Source organism: Cricetulus griseus, chromosome 3, assembly GCF_003668045.3.
Source record: "Cricetulus griseus strain 17A/GY chromosome 3, alternate assembly CriGri-PICRH-1.0, whole genome shotgun sequence".
Lineage (NCBI taxonomy): Eukaryota > Metazoa > Chordata > Mammalia > Rodentia > Cricetidae > Cricetulus > Cricetulus griseus.
The window spans coordinates 130,726,658-130,741,003 of NC_048596.1; positions in this window are offsets into that span (position 1 = coordinate 130,726,658).

Genomic DNA, 14,346 nt, shown 5'->3' on the forward strand with positions numbered 1-14,346 from the left:
ACACAATACCTAAACAAGAGGAGAAATACACCTGTAACAAATTGACCTTAAATTTGTATCAATAAATCAAAATCCATATCAATGCAAACTATTCATTTCTATATCATATTTCCTTTAGAAAGAGAATGAGAGAATGATTCTCTCATTATACCCACCCAATTTAAATAAAAAAATGTAAACAGTATTTGGGAATTTGGGTATTGTTCTCTCCAAACTACTTCCTGCTGTGTGGTGTTGCTGTTAATACCATGGGGATCCTTAGAAAACCCAGAAACCTGCCCAAATCCTGGCCATAGTAGTCTGCAAGGCTGCATTGTCCCAGCTGTTTTGGATGTTGGATCACCTGGGCCACTGCTTCAGGGGGTCTTGCTTGATCAAACCATATTATTCTGGAAGGAATCCACAGCTTTTCATTTTCTGTGGAAACACAAACAAAATCTCTTTTCCAAAGTAATATGCCGTTAGACTTAAACTTTGAAGTCAAGGCATTTTTAAAATATGCAAGTTGGATTAATCCAGCAGTACTCATAATCAAATGTCTGTTAGCAGCTGTTGCTCTTTCCTCAGCTGCCAAACAATTCAAAGACAACACAATAACATATAGTATCCAGACTCTCTATGTATTTTCCATCTTTATGTGGCTTTTTTTTATTATTCTATTTCTTTTACTTTTACTTTTTCATTTTTGAGACAGGGTTTCTCTGTGTACTTTTGCCTATCCTGGAACTTGCTCTGTAGACCAGGCTGGCCTCCAACTCATAGAGATCCACCTGCCTCTGCCTCCTGAGTTCTGGAATTAAAGGCATGCACCACCACCACCCGGATACTCTCTTCCTCCTTTCCTTCCTTCCTTCCTTCCTTTCTTTCTTTCTTTCCTCTTTCTTTCTTTCTTTCTTTCTTTCTTTCTTTCTTTTTAAATCACTTTATCCTATTTCTTTTCTTTCACAAACCTATGTATATTTTTTAAACACACTGTAAACCCTTTAGAGGTTTTTCTTCATCTGAATCTATCTTTATTGTATATCTCTATCTTTTTCTGGCCATTAGTCTTTTATCTGCTAAACAACATTGCTAAAAGAGCCCTGTGGTTTTTGCAGCTTATGCTGAGTCAGGAAGCCTCTCTTGAAGGAGCCTCGAGCCTCTGCTTGTCTCTAGCAAACAGAGCCCATGTGAGAAAATGCTGTTACCAAGAAGCGGTACTTGACTTTGTTCTTTTTCTTTCTTTCTTTCTTTCTTTCTTTCTTTCTTTCTTTCTTTGAATTCCTTTTAAAGTTTTGTCAGGTTTTATGTGGAAATTCTCACAACACACCTTGCTGGTGCCCTTTTCCTACCATGATAGACTATGCCACCATAGCCCCACAACATAGAGCCAAATGAATGTGACCTGAAATCTGGAAACTGACCCAAAACATCCCCTTGCTTTTTTTAGGTTGACTTTTGTCAGGTATTTGCTATGTAACAGGAAGATGGCACACCCGATTCCAGGCAATAGGAAAGGCTGGCCTGAAGGAGGCCAGAGAAGTGACCATCCCTCAGCCTCCCTCCCTCCCTCCGTCAGAGGTCCATCCCTTCCTTTTATACTTCTGGACAATTTCTGTTTATACTTAGTGGAATATGATGTGTTTTACTTTAAAACTATATAGGTAAAAGCAGGGAGAACAAACTGGGCAGCAGAGGGGGCCAGGAGAACTCAGGGAAACTAGAGTCAGCGAACAAGCTCCCTCCTGACTATCTCGGCTATGATGTCAATTTTATGAGAGTCTACTCATGTTAGAAGTGTGACATTTCATATTTTAAATAATTGTATCTCCTTGTATGCCAGCCATACCTGCAGGAAGCTGTTAAGAATAAAGTCAGGCTGGGGAGATGGTTCAGCTTGTTGCTTGACCATAGGACCTGAGGTCAGTTCCCAGCACCCATGTTCTGTGGCTCACACTCACCTGTGACTTCAGGGGATCCAACACCCTTTCCTGCCTTCCACAAGCACCCATACACAACACATACACACAGAAAGACACAGACTGCATGTACACTCACGTGCATGCACATGCACACGCGCGCGCGCGCGCACACACACACACACACACACACACACACACACACACACACACAATTAAAAATAAATCTTTAAAGACAGGAAATATAAATGGCTGGGGGTGTAGCTCAGAAGCAGAACACTCCCTTGCTGTACAAGGGCCCTGCGTGTCATTCAGAGCACTGCAAACAGAAACACAGAAAGGAAGAGATGTCATTTGAATTGTGTGAAAAATAATAGTTGGCACTGTGGCTCTGTAAGTTCAATGAGTCACACGGGGACAGTGTGTCTGCCTTTTGAGTAAATATGTAATGGAAGATCAGGCTGGGTCCAAGCACTGCGCTCATTCGCCCTTGGCACCTCCTTCCTACACCTTGTCTCCTCCTGTGATGGCTACATAACCACCTCATCATGCCACTGAACTGTGCAGTTGTAAAGAACAGGAAGATGCTGTTTTGTACACTTTGGCAAATTACAGAGTAAAAATAAAACAGGAATGAAAAAAAAGGAATGAGCTGGATTGCTTTGTGGTGGGCAGATGCAGGGGTTTGCTTCTGTGATGTGGGGAAATGTGCAGTGTGAGGTGCCCACAGTTCAACACCAGGTAGCTCAGATGTAACTTCCTTGCCAATGGGGGGATAGGGGAGGACACAGACTGACACAACGTTCTCATGGTTTTCCACTCTACCTGATGTGTCTGGCTGTAGTTTCTGTAATGATGACCCCAAATTTGTCCTGAGATAGCTGATTTGTCCACTGTCTTTGTGTCTCTCCCTCCCTCCCCTCCTTCTGCCTAGCTTCCTTGCTCTCTAGTAGCAATTTTGGTTTTTAGAGACCTGTCGTTTTGTTTCATTCAAGTTCCTCTCTCACCTTTCCATTTATCATTTCATGGAGTTTCGTTGTCTTCATCATGTCCTTCCTTCCACTAGTTTTGGGTACATCCTGCTGTGTTTTGTGGTTTTGTGAACGAGAGACTTTGAGTTTTTTATTTGAGGGTTTCCCCCCCCCCCCGATAAGCCTTCAGTGGTGTCAGGTTCCCTTTGGGGACTGGCCACACCCTGCAAATTCCACTACGCTGTTTGATTTCAGCCAGTTCCTTATATTAAAAAAATATCCTCTGAGGCTTCATCTTTGACATATAGATTATTTGGAAATGTGTTGTCCAATTCCTGCGTTTGGAGAATTTTCTCTTGTCATTCATTCTCTTACTGATGGCCAGAGAATGTTCTCAAGATAGCTTTAATTCTTTCAAGCATTGGCTCAGGGTCATATTAATGACTATTTCATGAGGTGTTCCTAGGAAGCATGTGTTAGAGGGAAAGTTTGCCTCCAATGGACCGATTCACACATTTCAGAAGGAATTATGTAATAATTAAATGATTTTTATTTTGATTTAAGAATTTAAAATATTGTTAAATCAGAGCTGAGGAGGTGGCTCAGTGGACAGAGAGCTTGCCACAAAAGCTTGAAGACCAGAGTTCAGATCCTGAGCACATACATAAAAGCTGAGTCTATGTGGCAGCTCTCCTGAAATCCAGTTCTCAGGAGGTGGAGACAGGAGACCCCAGAGCAAATGTCTAGTAAGCTAGCCTAATTTGTAAGTTCTAGATTCAGCAAGAGATCCTGCCTTAGTGAGATGGAGACTGATCAATAAAGACACCTGATACAAACCTCGAGTCTCTATATGTACAAATGCACACACACACACACACACACACACACACACACACACACACACACCACAATACCCTTTCATACACATGTGCAAAAAGGGAATACTGTTAAACCAATGATATACAATCCATAGCCTGCTGAGTAACACAGTTTAACAAGACATAGGGTGTTGGTTGCCCTGTCATCCAAGGCTGACTGGAAGCTGCGGCACTAGCTGTTACCCCCCTGTGGTGAGAAAGGATGATCCCACAGTCCATCACCAGTCCAAGAAAAGAGCAAACCCCCAAATTTCATGTGTGCTTTCTACAGAGTGTGTATCACCTTTGCACTGCTGCAAAATAAAACACTTGCAAGGCAAGCCAGAAGTTGAGACTGCGTGTACCTGCAATAATTGTCCAAGTTCAGGATGCTCCCCAGCCTGATGCCTGCCTAACAGCCGCTGCAATCACAGGTCACATTTGTACTTCTTCTACAGGGAAGCTGCACAGGCTGACTGACCCCAGTAATAGCTAGCAAGCACTTATAAGTCATGCATGAGCCCTACAGCAGACACGTGGGAGTGACTCCTTGTTGGTCACACTTCTTCTTCCTTGTTGGCCTAGTGCATGGAGTTCTGTGTGGCTGCTCCAGAAATGACTCCCTCTGCCATGGTGCCAGAGACAGCACGGGGCTCATTGGCAGTCAATGTAGTCCATCTCCCCTCTGGAACTATACAAGCCTGGCCTGTGTGCAGCTCTGCCTGTGTTACTCAGAAATCTACTGGGGAGGTTTAAGAGAAAGCTTTATTGTGTGTGTGTGTGTGTGTGTGTGTGTGTGTGTGTGTGTGTGTGTGTGTATCATTATGACCCTGGGGCTTTGACCTTACTCATAGCCTTGCACATATATTCTAATACTGTGTTCCAATACTGAACTTTACCTCAAGGTCTTCTTTTTTATTTGATTAAAATATAATTACATTCCCTCCTTCCCTCTGCTCCCTCCTACCTCTCCCATGTCCACCCCTCCCAAATCCATGGCCTCTTCTTTAACTATTGTTGTTACATATACACACAAACAAACATGAATGCAACCTGCTGAATAGGGACAGTCAATGTTTCCTACATGTTTAAGTTTCTAGGGCTGACCACATGGTATTGGATAACCAATCAGGGAGCACCCATCCCAGGGAAGACTAATTCTCTCTCCTTCAGCAGTAGTTGCTTGCCACTTTTCAACTAGGAATAGGACCCTGTGAGATTTATCCTATGTTAAGATGTCAATCAGTGTGGGAATTGTTCAGGCCTTCTTTGGAGAGCCACGTTGTTGAGATTTTGTAGGTGTATCTTCCTGTGATAGCTAGAAGGCACAATCGCACAGCAGACTTCCTGGTCTTCTTGCCCTTACAGTCCTTCTGCCTCCTCTTTCAAGATGTTCACTGAGCTTTGAGCACAGGAGTTGTGTTGTCAATGTATCAGCTGGGACAGGCACCTCATAGTCTGCATTTTGACTAGTTGTGGCTTTCTGTAATAGTCTCCATCTGCTGCAAAAATAAGCTTCTTTGATGAGGAGTTGAGGTCTCCACTTACCTGTGGGTATAAGGATAAGTATTTAAAATGAAATGAGGGATTATTCTGGTTTATAAAAGTGACAGTAATAGGTTCTTTAAGATCCATGGCATATGTTAGCACAGGGAGTTATCTAGGTTCACAGTACCAGGCATGATTTCCCTCCTGTTGAGTAAGCCTTGGGTCTAATTAGACAGCTGTTGGTTACTGCCAAGGTATAGATGCCACTATTGCACCATTAGGAATATGTTGCCATAATGGTCATTGTTATGGATCATAAACATCACAACTGGGTAGGAATATTGATTGCTTTCCTCTCTTAGCATACCACCTGGCACTATGAAAGCTAGTCCTCAGCTAGGAGGTTTTCAGGTCAGCTCTCACTCAAATCATCTGAGCCCTGTTCCAAAGTGCATGGTGTCTTTAGCAATAGGGACTTAACTTCAGTTTCTGGGAGGCAACCAAGGGCAACAACAATAGCCTATATTTCGGGGGGAGTCTGACTCCCCTGACCAACCACTCAAAAGGAAGTTTCCCATGCCTGGTACAAAGTTTTTGTTAAATAGTCTGTAGCTCTTGGAGCTATCACCACAAGTAGTATACTTTTAGTGTGTGTGTGTGTGTGTGTGTGTGTGTGTGTGTGTGTGTGTGTGAGATACAAATATGTTTATATGTATTATAGTATTAGATATAATTTCAGGTAAATTTAAAATAATGACTTTCTATGTATTTTTCAAGCATCCTTAGTGTTATTTATTACTGTACCCTCTAGCTTTCAGTATTTTCCTCCCTCTTCCCTCCCCCTCCTTATTTTTCCCATTTCTCCTTGCAAATCACCTCTATCTTGCTATTCCCCTCTCTAGACACTGTCTCCCAAAACACACACACACACACACACACACACACACACACACACATGCACACACGCGCGCGCGTGTGCGCGTGTGCGCCTTGGTTCCTTTTCACTTTCCTGACTTCTGTGGTTACTCCATGTCCCGCGCGCTATATGTTCTCGCCGGCAAGAATCACGCAGGACACTCGGATCCTTCTGCAGGAAAGCTTTAATGCATCTTGAGAGTGGGAGAGCATAAGCTTACCAGAGCGGAGACTCTGAGCCAAGAATCCCTTCCCTTAATAAAGGCTGGCAGCCCCGTCTGGGACGTGTTACCCTATGAATGGCTTCAGCTCCTCAGGCCAAATGAGCCACGGGATAGGCAGAGATCAAAGGAATGGAAATTACCCAGCGCCTGCGAAATAATTTACATTTGGTGCCTGCAGGCACCATCATTGTAATGGAGAATGCAGGAACGGCTCCCTACATATCCCCCTTTTTTATTAATTAATGATAAGGCTTTATATTTATTACAAGCAAATAGGTCACCCATATGTTGAGGGATAGAGGCAGAGGTTGTACCTTCCCAAATCATACAATAAGACTGTGTACGAGAGTCGCGACTAGGCTGTTAGCTTGACCCGAAGCACTCTCGACCTGTCCTCTGCCGTTTTTCTGGGAAAGGGAGGCTCGGGCAGGCAACCCTTATGCAGGACAACATGCCTCCCAGAGAAGCCTGCATACTGGGCAACTTCTCTGTGTGAAGCTCTGTTCGACATCCCTCATGGGCTGCTCAAACCAGACACTCTACCCTGTGCAATGAGCCTAGGCTCCGGGTGTGTAAGAGCTGTTTGGCCGGTGGCCTATTGCTTAAGCATAGTTAGCCAAATATCAGTGGAAGCCCCTTGTTTTAAAGTTACAAGCGCTTGGGCGGTAACCATCTTGCCTCTCTTAGTTTGAGCCTTGAGCTTACAGACCAGCCAGAGAAGTAACACCAATCCGCAGCAAACGGCTGCATCAAACAATCCCACCCCCACCCCTTAAGCAGTGGCAATCTCTCCGTCAAGGACAGGAGTTAATCTGGATAACAATAGCGGCTCTCAACTCCCAGGGAGAGGGTGGAGTTCCGACTTTTGAAGGTCCGAAGGGGCTCTTCGGGTTGAGTCTTTCTGGGATCCACAGAGGATTTTCTTCATCCTGTGGAAAAACACATATCGCTCCCCTGGATCTTATGAGAATAGGATCCGGGCCTCTCCAAAGACCAGTTAAGATATCTTTCCATTTTACCATTTCTTTTGACCTTTCAGGTTCTGAGGTATGACGCTTGGCCTCAGTATGGCCCTGAGCGTCAATGTTTATGAGGCTTTAAAGCCATAGGCATTCCAGGCCTTCAAGAGGTGTTGAATAACATGCATGGCCTTTTCCCCTATCAAAGACTGGGAAAGCCATCTGTAATTTCCTCCGCTCCTCTAATGGTAAGAAGGAGTGGGTACCAAATAATGGGGGTGTTGATGGAAGTACACCCGCTGGATTAACAGGCGATGGCCTCATATTTGCTTTCACTTTTGGCAGCCGATATCTATCGGGGTGGTATCTGTCCTCTTTATATCGTGCTGCCTCCTCCTCTAGCTCTGCTTCCTTGCTAGAGTCTAAAATCTCAGAGTCTGAGCTGCTCAGCTCCAAGGCCTCTAGTTTCATTGTAGGGCAGAGGCTAGGTTTTGAGTCTTTATTTCTCTTAAATTTACCGGGGTGTGACCGGTTATCCCCTATTTTCTCTCCCTCCTTTTTTGTTTCTTTTTCACCTAGCTGAGCTGTTTCCTCTAAAACTTTATCTCTTGAGCTTTTAGAGTCATCAGAGCTATCAAGATTTAAAGCTTTAAACTTATTTACAGAGTCATCTAACAAATTATTCACTCCCTTGTCATTAGACATCCCGGGAGGTCCTTTTTCCGTGAGAAAGGTCAAAATAGCTCCTAGTAAAAGCATAGAAGCCTCTATACTAACCTCCCAAAATAGCAACATTCCCAAGCCAAAGTCCAGAAAAGACATACCTCTCCGAATTTACCACCCTGCAGTTCTGAATCTGCCCCATCCGAGGGGTCTCCGCGATGCCAGTGATGTTAACAAGTTCCCGGGTTTCGGCACCAGATGTCCCGCACGCTATATGTTCTTGCCGGCAAGAATCACGCAGGACACTCGGATCCTTCTGCAGGAAAGCTTTAATGCATCTTGAGAGTGGGAGAGCATAAGCTTACCAGAGCGGAGACTCTGCGCCAAGAATCCCTTCCCTTAATAAAGGCTGGCAGCCCCGTCTGGGACGTGTTACCCTATGAATGGCTTCAGCTCCTCAGGCCAAATGAGCCACGGGATAGGCAGAGATCAAAGGAATGGAAATTACCCAGCGCCTGCGAAATAATTTACATTTGGTGCCTGCAGGCACCATCATTGTAATGGAGAATGCAGGAACGGCTCCCTACAACTCCAGGCTATAAACTCATATCTGAAGATTTGAAACTAAGACTCACACAAGAGAAAAAAGTGGTATTTTTCTTTCTGGATTACCTCACTCAATATTATATTTTCTTTTCCATCCATTTATCTTCAAGTTTCATTTATTTCCTTTTCCTTTACAGCTGAATAATATTCTGTATGTGTATTACCACAGTTTAATTATCCACTCACCAGCTACTACTTATAAGAGATACAAGTTTCTGTATCCAGAATTGTCCAGTGGGCACCACTGAGATCTGTCTCTTTCTGCAGACTGGCTATGAGAAGCAGAAGAAAGTACCAGTCAACAGCTCTGGAGAATGGGATGGAAGAAGGGAGTGAAACAGCACAGTCCACTGGTATTAAGTAAGTTTCTCATTTATTCCAATAGAAAACTTGGTGGAACCAGAAAATAGAGTTAAGGGCAATACAGATAGATACTGGGACCAAAGAAAGGAGAGACTGAGAGGAGATCAGGGGCTGGAGCACAAACCCCACACAAATCTGCAGGGTACACCATTAAAATGCATACAAAAAAATGCAGGTTCGAAGCAGCACAACCTAAGGCTCTTAGAAGGTTGAACTCCGCTATTTATATTTCACCCTAGAAAGTGAAAAACAAAGGAAAGCCAAAGCTAGAAGGAAAAAAAAGAAATACAGAGTAAAACTAAATGAAATAGAGAAGAAAAACAAAAGAGAAAAGATGTAAATTGTCTCATTGAAATTATTAACAAAATTGATGAAAGAAGGAAGGAGGTAGTGAAGAAGGAATGAAGAAGAAGAGAGAAGGATGAAAGGAAGAGGAAAGAAAACAAATTCCTACATTTAGCAAATACATACATTTAAAGTTACAAGACTCTCTCTCTCCACCGACCATGGCGGTTAGCCATTAACTCTCTCTCTCTCCTCTCTTACTCTCTGTCTTGCTCTGTTCTTCTATTTCTCTCTCGCTCACCGTCCCATGATATAATAAACTATGGTTAACGTAAAACAATAAAAATAAAAATAAAATAAAGTTACAAGAATCCCAGTGAATTCCAAGAAAAATGAATGCAAAGGAAATTAAGACCAACCATGCCAGACTCAAGAGTCAGGAAATCTATTAGAGAGAAGTCTTAAGAGAAGCTTAAGGAGAAGAAGACGTACATTGGGGAAAATTGAATTATCACTGACTTCTCATTAAAAACCATAAGCACACACGTCTTCTCCAGAATGAAGGAGGCCAAGTCAGGAAACTCAAGAGTACAAGGTCATCATCAGCTACATAGCAAGTTTGCAGACAGCCTGGGATGCGAGACTTTAGCTCAGGAAAGCCAACAAAGCAAGCATCATAGAGACCAGAAGGCATTTATATATTTGGGGACTGGTGACAGAGCTCAGTGGCAGAGCACCTGTGTAGCATGTACAAGGCCGTAGGTTCAATCCTCCCTACTTACCCTACCTTCCCTCTTCCACACAAAAAGTTTTAGAAAAAAATTAACTTAGAAGTTTATGCATAGTAAAAATATCTTTCAAGACAGCTTAAAATAAAATTATTTTTATTTTATGAGCAGCAGGAACACAGAGTGAAAGACCCCGAAGGGATACTTTCGTAGAAGGAGACCCACACACCCAGGAATCAGCGAGGCCACGAACTGGATGCAAAAAACAAGAGGCTTTATTGGAGACGCAGGTACCTGGGGCGACTTAGCTTCTGTGTGGCTAAGCGCGCCGAGCCAAGGGAAAAGGGGTCCTTATATAGGAAAAAGGCGCAAGCTAGGAGCAAGGATTCTATTGGATAATTCTAATGAGGCATTATACAGAGCTATTCCCATTGGTCAATGTATATGAGGCGCTATACAGGGTTATTCAAATGAGGCAAAGTACAGAGTTATTCAAATGAGGTGAAACACAGAGTCTTTCAAATGAGGCGAAATACAGAATCATTTCCATTGGATGGTTCAAATGAGACACAGAGCCATTCCAGATCAGCATATTCTCAAGGTCTGGTGTCTGGTACAGCAGACTCAATTCCCCCCCTTTCCTGATGGCTGACCTTGGGGGCGGAGACCTTGGGACGGAGTGTTTCTCTTCGGGCGGGGCGGGGGCTCAGGGGCAGAGCTCCAGGCCGGCTCACTCGGTGTTTGTTCTCGTGCTGACCCACCTGGTGCTCGCCCTCGTGCCAGCCCACCCGGTGCTCGTTCTCGGGCTGGCCCACCTGGTGCTCATTCTCGGGCCGGCCCCACCCGGTGCTTGTTCTCGGGCCGGCCCCACCCGGTGCTTGTTCTCGGGCCGGGCGGGGAAAGGCCACCGGGGGTGGGGATCGGGGAAGCCGCCGACAGGAGGAAGAGGAGACAAACTTGAGAAAGAAAGGGCTAAGGGACAGGGGTCTTTCAAGAGAAGAAATGTTTAAGCAGTTTCTCCAGGAAGGAGAGAAACTACACATGGCAGAAAGTAGGATCTTAAAGAAGAACAGAATATTAGAAAGGGTATATTTCTGAGAAAATGTAAAATGCTATTTTTCTCCCCAATATTAGAAGGCACAGAATTGTCTGATAGCACCTTGTAATACTATATGTTCCTATTAATATTGAAATGTTTAATTTTAATACCATTCTGTGATGGTTTAAGTGAGACATGCTCCATAGTCAGGCACTTGAATGCCAAATTCCCAGTTGGTGAGACTGTTTGGGGAGATTTACAAGGCTTAGGTGTTAGAGCAAATGTATAACTAGGGGGAGTCTTTGAAGTTTTAAAAACTTCCCACAATCCCCAGTTTCCTGTCTTTGTTTCCTGTGGTGGTTTGGGATGTGAGCTCTCGGCCGTTCCTGCTGCCATGCTTGGTGCTTACTGCCATGCTACCCCACGGTGATGGTAATGAACTCTCATCCCTCTGTAAGCCCTAAACAAACACCTCAATAAATTGTCTTGGTTATTGTGTTTTTGTTCAGTAATAGAAAAGTAACTGATACAGAGGTTAGTATCAGGGATTGGGTCATTGCTGTGACAGACCTGGCCATATTTGTTTTTGGAGTAGTGTGGGAGGTTTGGGAACTTTGGACCAGAAAGGGGGTTGAATGCTGTAAGCAATGTTTAATGGGCTGTTGCAGTAGAAGCTTGAAAAACGGTAGTACTTAGGACAATGTGGACTGTAGACACCCAGTGCAAGAGATTTCAGAGGAAAACAATATGAGCAATTGGGCCACAGACCATTCTTGTGATAGTTTGGAAAACATGTGGCTACTTTCTGCCCTTGCCCTAAGAACTTGCCTGAGGCTAAACTTAAAAATAATGAACTAAATTCTTTGGCAGAGGAGATTTTAGGAATAGCCTACCATTGACTCTGTCACACATTTATTAGTGATCACTCTTATGCAGGTTTACAATAAATAATAACAAATGGGGCAAAAAGAAGTGCATAATGTACAGTTTGAAGAGAAAAGAAACACTAGGAAGCTTAATGTTGAAGATAGGGCTTACACTGAAAGAGATTGGAGAGATGCCTGAACCACATGGAACAGAAGGAGGGGTGCTCTCAGGCAGGACCCCACCCTGCTAAACTTCCATCTTGTAAAAGGAAAAGGCTTAGGGAATTTTACAAACGCTGCTGCAAATGTAGTTCTTGGAGGCCAGGGTTCATCAGCAGGCAGCCCACCCTGGTAGTGCCCTCCATGAGGTGCTGGTTTTAGAGTCAGGAAAGATACAAGAGTAAAAAGGTCATGTAACAAGTGGTGGTAGAGTTACTATTATTAATTTTCCAGTGTTGCTATTATTAGCAAATACTATCCAGAAATATGCAACAAGACTACTAACAGACAGTTTAACATCAGAAGGGAACCAATTCAAATCAATGTGTTAACAGACCAAAGAGAAAGGAAAAAAATGAAAAAATAACTGTCTCCATTGGTGCTGAATAAATATCTAACAACATTTAGAACCTCTTTGCATTAAAACTGTACTAAGTTACTCTGGTGAGCTTTTTGATCTTGTAAGGCACAGTTGTGAGACTCTTCCAGGTGACGTCACCCTATGTGAACACTTGAGTGTGCATTCCATACTATGAAAGGTCAATAGAGCTGCTTGTTTGTTTAATCCACCATCATTTCAGAGGCCTGGTGTTTCCATAAGAGAAGAGTGAAAAGCAAAATGACATAACGTGATGCAGGGAACCTGACCTTTACCCATCTTATTTATTTATTTTTTACATTCCAATCCCAGTTCCCCCTCTCTCCTTTCCTCCAACTCCCTCCACCCCCCTCCCCTCCCATCTGCTCCTTGGAGAGGGTAAGGCCTCCCATAGGAAGTCTATTAAGTCTGTCCCAATATCTAGTTGAGGCAGGTCCATGGCGCCTCTCCACCCCCACACCTCCATCTCTAGGCTGGGCACGGTATCTCTCCATATAGAATGGGCTTCACTAAGTCAGTCTGTACATTAGTGTTAGGTCTTGGACTCAATGCCAATGGCCTCATATATTGTCCCAGAACCATTGTCACCTATATTAAGGGAGTCTATTTTGGTCTTAGACTTTCATCCATCTTAAAGTGACAAAACTAACTGTTGGCAATTGTAAGTTTATTATAGAACATAATAAAAATTGAAATACTTTTAAATTTTAAAAAAATTCATGCAATATATTTGATCATGTTTTCCTCTCTCCAAACATCCTCAATAATAATCAAAACACTAAATTTACAGAACAAAGAAAGGATATTAAAAACTTCAAAGGGAAAAAAAGAAGTCACTTATAAAGGCTGATCTTTTAGAATAACACCCAACTTTTCAACAGAGACACAGAAAGCCAGAAGGGCCATAGTTGCCAGCCCAGACTATTATACCCAGTGAGACTATAGATAACAATAGATGGAGAAAGAAAATTAAAATTTTAAATGTGATTTCATTTACAATATCATTGGAAAGCTTGACTTACTTAATAATACATTTAACAGATGATATAAGGCCTCTTTCTAAGAGGAATCAAAGAACTAAAGACACTGGAGCTGTAACCAACCTGTATTGGAAGATTTAATATTGCTAAAATGTCTAATTTCTGTTTCTCTCTGTGTAGCCCTGGCTGTCCTGGAAGTCTCTTTGTAGATCAGGCTGGCCTTGAACTCAGAGAAATCTGCCCGCCTCTGCCTCCTGGATTCTGGGATTGAGGCATGGGCCACCATGCCCTGCTAAGCGCCCCCCCCCTTTTGGTTTGGATTCCTTGCTAGTGAATTTTGTTAACCGTACTTATACTTAAGTTTTATGTTTCTCTTATGCATCAAAACCAGCTTGAAACAGACCATGAAACTTATAGAAGAAACAGCCTCTTTGTGACTTGAGGTAGTCAAAGTTTACTAAATGAAAGAGATTTATAAAAACAAAAGAAAGATTCCCAATGAATTAGACTCTATCAAAATTGAAATCTTCTTAAAAGATACTCTGAGGAGAAAACACCCCACAATGTAGGATAAAATATTTCTCAAGTTATGTCTGACCCAAAACAAATATCTAGGATAAAGTATGCTTCTAACTTAGAAGGAAAGACAAATAGGCTAATAAGAAAAGAAAACAAGAGAAAAATTGAAAACAAAATATGCTAGGCTAGAAACTAAAGAAATAAAAAGTTAAAGAAAAAGTACTGACCAACTGAATGATGAGGTATCTACAGGGGAAATAAAAATGAATATTATGTTAAATAGTAGCCAGTTTCTCAAAAGTGGAAGCAGCCACTGGACAAAAAGTAAAGAAGAATGTGGAAGACTGAATAAACATCCACACACTTGATATGACTGCGATTGATAAC